The following is an 8,795-nucleotide window of genomic DNA, read 5'->3' as shown; positions in this document are numbered from 1 at the left end:
ATAATAATAATAAAAATAAAAAAAAGAACTCTTTTGAATCACTGTTATTTGTCATAATAACAATACAATTTCGAGTTAGGAAAGTCACATGTCCTTTGAAGTGACAGTGAATTTTAAGTATATTTTTAAAATTAGCATTTTTCAAATATAAACTAAATACAGTTTTATTCCACACAACAAGGTGTTTACTTTTGAAAACTATATCACTGGGTGCAAAATTTTCCCTTTAAAACAATAAAGGCATTTTCAGTCTGAGAAAACATTTCTGACGTTTTAACAAATTTACTGTCTTATTTTGTCTGCAAGACACACTGTAAGATAAAAAACATTTATGGGTCAAATGAGTTGCTATGTCACAGGAAATCATAATAGAATCTTGTTGATTTGAGTCATCTGAAATTGAACCAAACCCTGGGATAAGTAGAAGAAAGGGGTACAATATAGCATTGGTTAAAAAGAGGCATCAGTGAAGCATGCTAATTAGACTTTTAGAATTTGAGCAATACTTCACTCTAATCCAGTGGATTTACCAAGCATCAACCCCATATTTCCTTATAAGCCTAAAGTGGAAGGAACTCCAAAGTGATCATATCAGAGCTTAGGAAATGTAATCCTTTTCCCTAAAAGTGAAAGTGGCTTACATAGTTTTAGTGTTGGATGCAGAAAATCTGTAATGGATTAAGACAATGACTATAACCTGCTGTAAGCAGAAGGGTCAACTTAACTTGGTTATTTAAAAAATCTGTCTAAATGGAAGTTTCATTTGAAATATATGTGTCGCCTGCGAGGGATGGAACATTTAAGTCAAGCAGAGCGTGGAATAGAATAGTTCGTCATAAAAAGTAAGGACTGAGGACATTGCTTTCTGGGCAAGTAATTTTGCTAGAGAATGAGAGGTAAGACAAAGTTTCTAGCAAGTTGAACGACACAGTTTGGGCCCCAAGCAACAGAAGCACCACGGATCCTGGGAGGGTGGAGGCCAAGAGAGGCCTGAAAGGTAGGATGATCAGAAATATAATCTAAAGTGAAACACTTTTGTGAGTAAAAGGGGGTATTATTAATAACATCACCAGGAATATAGGCATAAACTGGGACTGTCTCAGAAAAACTCAAGTGTATGTTTCCCTAACTAATAGGTGAAGAATACTAGATGAATTCTGGGAGACTAAGATCATTGAAAGAAAATTAACACAAACATTAGTTAATTGGGTTGGTCTTAAGCCTAGTAGTGATTATTTTTGTGAATTATCTGGACTAGTTTAAAATCCTGATATTTTAGGGTTTTATGAGCATTATTAGTTCTCATATAATTAGAACTGCTTGGCGTACAGAACACGTCTCAATCGAACAACATGTCGGAGGCTGTACTCCAGAAGAGTCAGCATGGCCTCAGTATTCACACAGACCACAGTAGGGAATGTAACTCTACTACTTTCTAGCTGTGTGATCGATCTAAACCTATATCCTCATCTGTAAAATAGGGATAAGAAAACTACTCTCTCAGGGTGTTGTAAGGATTGAATTAAATGTTACATGAGTGTTTGATACAATGTACTCAATAACTCTTTCTGTTAACTCTTGTGCTACATAATTTTTTTAAATCCCAAATCCTTTTTTACAAAATTTAAGATTCAGAGGGTACATGTACTTGTTTGTTACATGGGCATTAAATGTGTAGTGGTGGGGATTGGGATTCTAGTGTACCCATCACCCAAATATTGAACATTGTACCTCACTCCCTGGAACCTCTCCCCACTTTTGGAATTCCCAGTGTCTGTTATCACCATCATTATGTCCATGTGTACCCTTTATTTAGCTCCCACTTATAAGTGACAGCATGTGATATTTGATCTTCTGCTTCTGAGTTAGTTAGGATAATGACCTCCAGCTCTGTCCATGTTGCTGCAAAGAACATGACTTTATTTTTTAATGGCTGCATAGTATTCAATGGTGTATATACCACATTTTCTCTATGCAATCAACCATTGGCAGACACTTGGGTTGATTCCATTACTTTGCTATTGTAAATAGTACTACAATAAACATCTGAGTGCAGGTGTTTTTTTGTGTTGTTTTTTTTTTTTTATGTAATGCTTTCTCTTCCTTTGGGTAGATGCCCAGTAGTGGGATTGCTGGGTTAAACAGTAGTTCTATTTTTAGTTATTTGAGATATTTCCATATTGTTTTCCATAGAGGTTGTACTAATTTACATTCCCACCAACAGTGTATTAGCATTCCTTTTCTCTAAATCCATGCCAGCATCTATTATTTTTTGACTTTTTAATAGTAGCCATTCTGATTGGTATAAGATGATATTTCAGTGTAGTTTTAATTTGCATTCCTCTGATGATTATTGATTTTGAGAATTTTTTCATAGGTTTATTGGTCACTTATATTTCTTCCTTTAAGAAATTTCTGTTCATGTTCTTTGCTCAATTTTTAATAGGGTTGCTTATTTTTTCTGGTTGAGTTGTTTGAGTTCTTTGTAGCTTCTGGATATTCGTTTTTACTGGAGGCATAATTTACAAATATTTTCTCTCATTCTGTAGATTGTCTGTTTGTTGATTATTTCTTTCACTGTGCAGAGCTTTTTAGTTTAATTAGGTCTCATGTGTCTATTATTGTTTTTGTTGCATTTGCTTTTGGGGTCATTGTCATGAATTATTTGCCTAGGCCAATGTCCAGAAAAGTTTTTCCTAGGTTTTCTTCTAGGATTTTTATAGGTTCAAGTCTTCCATTTAGGTTTTTAATCCATACTGGGTTAATTTTTATATGTGATGAGAGACAGGGGTCTAGGTTTTTCCTCTGCATATGGCTAGCCAATTTTATCAGCATTATTTATTGAATAGTATATCCTTTCCACATTGTTTACTTTTGCCAGCTTTATTGAAGATCAGTTGGTTGTAGTTATGTGGCTTCATTTCTGGATTCTGGATTCTGTTCCATTAATCTGTGTGTCTATTTTTGTACCAGTACCATGCCATTTTAGTTACTAGACCCTTGTAGTATAATTTGAAGTCAGACAATGTGATGTCTGCAGATTTGTTCTTTTTGCTTAAAAGTGCTTTGGCTATTCAGGCATTTTTTTTTTTTTAGCTCCATATGAACTTTCCATGCTACAGAATCTTAAACTTAGAAAAGACGCAAAAATCATTTTTCAAATCTTTTGTTCTAATTTATTTTATTCTGTAGATATTTATTGAACCCCAAATACATGTTAGGTATTCTGCTAGGCATAAACTGTGAAATAACAAAACCATCTTGTTCTCAAACTCACAGACAGTCTAGAATACTGAGGAAAGAGAATATCAAGTAAGGAAGCAATCACACATAAAATTTCACTGGGATTTCTGCTATGAAAGTTAGCTATCTGTACTTACTTACAAGAGGAATATTTGACTGATTCTTTGAGAATGAATGGATTTTTCAATAGTTGAGAAAATTTTTGTATTGAAAAGATAACTTTGAAATTCAAAACAGAGTGGAGGGGTGTCAGTGTACTACCCCTCATTAACCCAGGAAAGAGATAGTTCTATTATTTTTTTTCCCTCAGAAAATAAGATGATTATACCACCAAACCTACACCCTGCTCATGAGGCGGCAGTTTATTCAGATTCATTGGATCAAAACAACAGATCTATGTATTTAGTATTTGTGTGTTATATAGATGCGTAAATGGATCTTATTATGCATGTTAATGGTTAAAACAAATTTTCCTAGTTAGAATACCATTAGTTTATAATCGTGTGCTATTTCTTTACTTTTTAATCATGTAAAATTTATAAGAGCAGGGGAAAAAATTTAGGTGTGTGATTTTAAAGCAATATATTTTCTTTAATATATTGATTTACTATATGCAGAGTATATGCATATTATATGAGCCAGATACTCAAAGAATCTTCGCCTCAGATTGTCTTCAAAATAAATTCTCATGAAATTATTTTAAATGTAGGTCCTCCTCAGCATCTCTCCCTTGTAAAATTTAACAATTTTATAACTTTGACAATGGCTTAATGTAAATTCATATCCAGAAATTGGGTGCAAAATGTTAGTTTTTTTCAAACTCATTTAAAAGTTTCAGCTCCCTTAACATGTGAATGAAGATACTGTGCAGCCAATATTGAGACTGTGGAGATGGGCAGGGCAGAGCATGAGGCAACACCTGACTAGAAAACTTGACTCGGTGCAGCATCTGCTTGCACTGGTCCTGCTAAACACCTACTTTATTCAATGCTCATCAGCCAAATATTTTTAAAAAGCAAAAACAAACAGTAAAACAAAGAATCTCAATGCAGTCAATGTTTTATTAAATGCTTAAGAAAAGAAAACATGTACCCTGCCCATATGCTGCTACAAATCTTCATGCTCTGTCTAGTAGGGGTCCCTGATTGTCAAGAAGAAAATTAGATTCTGAGAAGAGTATTTTTCTGCACTTCTTAGTCATGTACCAGTTACTTAATGCTTTTCTTTTCAATAAGACTCCATATATATTAGACTTGAAAGTCTTGCAAATTCTACTTCTCATTTTAAAGAGCATTACAGCCTGTTGTTTGTAAGTTCAGAGTGAGGCAGTGAGTTTGAACTCTCCACTCATTTATTATTTGACCCTGGGCAAAATACTTAACCTTTTAATCTTCCATCTCTCAAGCAGCTAAAAATGAAGAAAGACACCTGTTTCCTAGGGCTGTTAAAATGACTAAATGAGATAATGTAAGAAAGATTCTTCACAATAACAAGCACTCATAAATTAATAGTAATAAAAACAAAAGTGGGCCTTCATTATTAAAGTGTTACAAAATATAGTAACTCTAAAAATTATCATAGTATAACTTTTATCCAGGAATATCACCATTGACTTTTCGTCCAAGATGAAAGACTGCAAACTCTTGTTTTTGCTTTGCTTAGGATTGTAGCCACAGTGACCAATACAGTGCTTGGAACATATTATTTATATTTAGTTTAGACATGGGTAGTTGGGATGATAACCTCTTATTGCTCTAAACTATTGTTCTAATGGGTGTCATTTACGCAGTAGGTTAAATGTGAATAAAAGCCTTCTGATGTCTATTTCTCAGTCAAATATTCAGTGATATGAGAGATATAAGAGAAAAGAAAATTTGCTTTTCACATTCAAGTCATCATGCTTGTCTGCAGCAGCCAGTGCTTTGTTGTTTTTGTAGTGTATTGTCCCTCGGGCGTTACTTGTAGGCAGAGCTCTCTGTGTAATGGTTAGAACTTGTCTGGTCTTGCAATTGAGGTTATCACAAGTTCTGTGATAGTGATGCCAGGGCTTGCTTTCACTCTTAACTCTCATCTTGCGTTAACATGGAGGGCTCCAATTAAATTCAAAGACTATACCATGTATAGGAAAACTCTGATGAAGTGGAACAAAAATCTCACTTAATGTTTGAAGTTCATAGGAATGTTAATGAGAAGAGAATGTAATTATCATTGTGTAAAAATAGAAAATTAATGTCTAGCTCTATTCATATATATATTTTTTTCATTATTTGTCACAGACAAATTCATCCAAGATATTCAAAGACAAATAAACACAACTCAGTAAGGTATCTTCTAAATTTATTTACAGTGAAAAACACCACATGTTTGATAACCATTCTCTAATTAGGAAAATAGTTTCTAACTTCTCCCTTTGTTTCAAATTTGATACACATTTGTTTTCCATTATAAAATAGTTTGTAAAATGCAGCGAACCAGAAATTTAACTGTAAGCAAATTGTGCTTTCACTTTAGTCCAGTACTGTTTGATAAAGTGTTTCACAGGCAATTTTACCTATTATTTCCAGGCAGTATGAAAAAGTGCCCTTTCCCTCTAATTTCCCCTAAGGAAAGTCTGCCTTCTATGGAGGGGAGTAGAAAGAGTAATATAAGATCTGAAAGAATCTGTGAGAAATTGAGAACATTAATATCACCAGACATATCCTTTAAGTAGAAAGAATAATATAAGATCTGAAAGAATCTGTGAGAAATTGAGAACATTAATATCACCAGACATATCCTTTAAGTAGAAAATAATAGTAAGGAGAACATACTCCGGACATACTCATTCATTGCATATTTTGTTGCACTGTTTGGAACTATTAATAACACATAACAGACTGATCATGTTTTTCAGCCAAAAGAGGATGGATATGAATTATGATGTGTGTAGAGTGGTTTCACATTTCACAATGAGATTTTTGTCTCTGGACTCTAATATGATTTAAGGAAGACAAATCAATATGCCAAACATGAGCCTGGGGAGCCAGTCTACTGGGCATAGCTATGATGGTGCCCTAGGAAGAAACCTGAGCTGAGAGGAAAGTGGGAATTCCCTGAGATCCACTCTCAGTTCTATCACTTACTGCCTCCTGCTCCTGTATAGGGAGAGGTTATTTTACTTGTCTGATTGTTACACAGTCTTATTGCAAGAGAAGAGATAATATAAATGAAAGAACATTGGAAACAATATGATTGTTCTTTATTATTATTATTATTATTATTATTATTATTATTATTATTATACTTTAAGTTTTAGGGTACATGTGCACAATGTGCAGGTTTGTTACATTTGTATCCATGGGCCATGTTGGTGTGCTGCACCCATTAACTCATCATTTAGCATTAGGTATATCTCCTAATGCTATCCCTCCCTTCTTTCAACCAAAAAGTCTTGCCCTTTAAAAGTTAGCCATAAGCTTTTTCACTGGCATTTAATTTTAACCTAGAGCAGTAAATCTTTCTATTGAAGAGTAAGGTGTACTTTGAAGTTTTGCTTAGCCAAAGTGTTCTGCTTGAAATTTTGTGAGATGCCTATGTTTTATAGAATGACATTTATCCAGGAAGATGAAACATAATTGAAAATTATATTCACATGAGATAGAAGTTTAGAAGTAAAAAGGAGCTTAGATGATAAGTAAAAATTACTGAGAAATCAAAAGCTAAGGATATATTATTTAAACCATTTATTCAGCAAAATAATTCATAAACATCTGCTTAGTGTAAGGCTCTGGAGTCAAAAAGTTCTGATTCAAATCTTTCTTTGTCACTATTGTCTCTGTAACTTTTGGCAAGTTACTTAAACTTTCTTAACCTTAGTTTCCTTATCTGTGATAGATGAGGAAGCTTTGTGAGAATTCAATCAAATGTGACATATAAAGTTCTTAGTGCAGTAGCTATTACATAAAATATATTTAATAAATATAACGTTATTCTTATTATCATTATTACTGCTAGGCTTTGTGGTCCTAAATAGTAGGTACTCAATGAGTATCGATTGACCATGACAGATAAATGGAATATAATGGCATTTACATAAAAAGAAAGGTTGCATAGAGGCACTACCATAATGGAAAGCTTAAAAATCAGGAAAAAAGGGATTAAAAGGCCAAAACAGTAAGAATATGTTTAATAAAGGCCATAAAAGAAAATGATAGAAAAATCAAACTTATGGTAGATTGTGCCCCAAGCAGTTTAGAGGAAATATAACTTTTCGAAAGGTCTGTAATTAAACCTTTCAGATTCCAAAACTTTGGAATTTTCGACCTATTTATTCTTTGTAAAAATTTGGGCTAACATCATCATTAATATCAAAGACTGATGTAATTAACCTTTAAATTTAGAATTTTTTGAATAAAATGCTTTTAGGCACTATCCCTTGGAAATTAATAATTAATTTATGTTCATCACAGTATTATACAATACTTATATACACATAAGTAATTGTAAAGCAATTTTAGATATTTATTATTGTTGTATCATAGTTACTCATATTTTGGGACACATGATGTTTTGATACATGTATACAATATGTAATGATCAAGTCAGAGTAATTGGGATATTCACCACCTCAAATATTTATCTTTGTGTTGGAAACGTTACAATTCTTTCCTTGCTATTTTGAAACACATGCAATAAATTATTGTTAACTATAATTTTTGTACTATGCTATTGAGTACTAGAACTTATTCCTTCTACCTAACTGCATTTTTGTATTCATTAACCAATTTCTCGTTATCCTCCTCTCCTTCATTCTATTCCTTACCTATAATAACCACCGTTCTACTCTTTACCTACATGAAATCCACTTTTTTGGCTCCCACATATAAGAGCACATGTAATATTTATTTTTCTGTACCTGGCTTATTTTACTTAACATAATGACCATCCATGTTGTTGCAAATGACCGGATTTTATTATTTTTGATGACTGAAAAGTATTCCATTGTGTGTATATGCCACATTTTAAAATCCGTTCATCTGTTAATGAACATAGGTCGATTCCATATCTTAGCTATTGTGAATAGTGCTGCAATAAACATGGGGTACAGATACCTCTTCAATTCATTGATTTTTTCCATTTGGATATGTAACCAGGAGTGAAATTTCTTGATCATATGGTAGTTATATTTTTGGGTTTTCTTTTTTGAGGAAACTCTGTATTGTTTTTCATCAGGGCTGTACATTTGCACTGACAGTGTACAAGTGTTTCCCTTTCTGTGTATTCTCATCAGCGTTTTTTATTTTTTTGTCCTTTGAAAATGTACATTCTAACTGGGGTAAGATGACATCTCATTGTAGTTTTGATTATTTACATTTCCCAGATGACTAGTGATGTTGAGCATTTTTTCATATACCAGTTGGTCATGTGTATGTCTTCTTTTGAGAAATGTCTGTTGAGGTCTTTTGCCCATTTTTTAGTTGGATATCTGGGAATTTTTAAATATTAAGTTGTTTGAGTTCCTTATATATTCTAGTTATTAATCCCTTATCAGATGGATAGTTTGTAAATATTTT

Source organism: Hylobates moloch, unplaced genomic scaffold (assembly GCF_009828535.3).
Source record: "Hylobates moloch isolate HMO894 unplaced genomic scaffold, HMol_V3 SCAFFOLD_3, whole genome shotgun sequence".
Taxonomy (NCBI): domain Eukaryota; kingdom Metazoa; phylum Chordata; class Mammalia; order Primates; family Hylobatidae; genus Hylobates; species Hylobates moloch.
Note: the sequence above shows the minus strand (reverse complement) of the source record.